The following is a 1,288-nucleotide window of genomic DNA, read 5'->3' as shown; positions in this document are numbered from 1 at the left end:
TATTTCAAGAAAGATTTAAGCTATTGACCTGAAATTTTCAGGAGAGTTAGTGCTCATTAAATGAATTGATATGAATGAGGGAATTTGTCAAGGGCTTGCTGGGGAAAAAATGATCAATGAAAAATCCCCCACATTTTGATGGTTTAACTTGAGATGGCTCTTTTGGCATGTGATTTTACAATTTTGCAAAATCCTCCATTCATATCAACAATTAGGTACTATTCTTTGAAATAACATAAGAAGTTTATTTGTCTGTGAAGTCTGCAAAGAGAAATCTTTTCTCAGGTACCCGAGGGTTTTGCACTGCGGGTAGTGCCTTTGACAGCCTGGTACCAGGTTACTTTTGCTGGCAGTGCATAAAAACATTCGTTTTCAGAACCTTTGGAGTATAAGCTTTCCAGTTATATAAAGTTTGTTATGGTTTGGATTAAAACTGTGATTGCTACATGCTATACAAAAAGTGCGCTTTTTTCAGGTAAAGCCCCACCTTAACTGATTGAAAAAGTTTGGTTCTTGGAGATCACGTAGGGGAAGTCAGTGAAAAAAAGGTCAAACTCCGATGCATAAATTTCAGGTCTACGGTGAAAAGGGAAGGGAGATTGAAAGAAACCTGTCGCGACGGAATGGGACCCACTAGATTTTAGGATAATTTTTGCAGTCTTGACTCTCGTTTTCTTCTACACTCGGCCGACTTCAAAACAGCGCTTAGTCTCGCATTTTCTCCTCGTATCTGCTGTTGCTTCGGTGGGTCCCATCTTATCTTTGTATGTTTCTCAGTATCATTATATCCTTTGTCGTATACTTCCGTCCACATGAACACCTAATTTACTGGTTTCCATATGATCGCAGACGATCGCAAAAGATCGCAGAGCCGACTGTAGCCATACATTTCGGTCAGCAGAAATATCAAATGTACACGTGCGTTGTGCTCTCGGGAAAATCGCACCAAACAACATGACGGACATCGAGGAGGCAATTTTGCTGCAAGCAAATTTATTTCTTCTTTTAGTCCTGAAGCGACGACATCGTCAGCTTCAAAACCGAAGGAAACATCGGTTCTGGGTTCGAAAAATATTCATGAAGAGATAAGAACTTGGGGCTTTCCACAAACTTGTGAGAGAACTTCGTGTTTTTGACAGAGAGTAACGAACATAAGCGAACATTTGGGCTTTCTTGCTAAGAAGGGTTGAATCATGGGTCAAAATTAAAAAATATTATGGGATGCGTTTCGATCGCAGATCGCAGAACTTTGGCATCCATATGCTCGCAGGATCGCAGAAGTGTGTCT

The 1,288-nt window shown here is 40.4% G+C and overlaps 1 protein-coding gene across 1 annotated transcript in view; it reads left to right on the top strand.

Moving 5' to 3' along the window:
* Positions 1-460, top strand: part of LOC138043284 (uncharacterized) — a 2,916-nt gene extending 2,456 nt beyond the window's left edge. Inside the window, exon 2 of the mRNA XM_068889475.1 lies at positions 1-460. This exon is cut by the window's left edge and continues 1,715 nt beyond it. The gene's annotated coding sequence lies outside the window, so the exon portion shown is untranslated.
* Positions 461-1,288: the final 828 nt, after the last annotated feature.

This window comes from Montipora capricornis, chromosome 3, assembly GCF_036669925.1.
Source record: "Montipora capricornis isolate CH-2021 chromosome 3, ASM3666992v2, whole genome shotgun sequence".
NCBI lineage: Eukaryota > Metazoa > Cnidaria > Anthozoa > Scleractinia > Acroporidae > Montipora > Montipora capricornis.
Note: the sequence above shows the minus strand (reverse complement) of the source record. Positions and strands in the feature narration are given on the sequence as shown.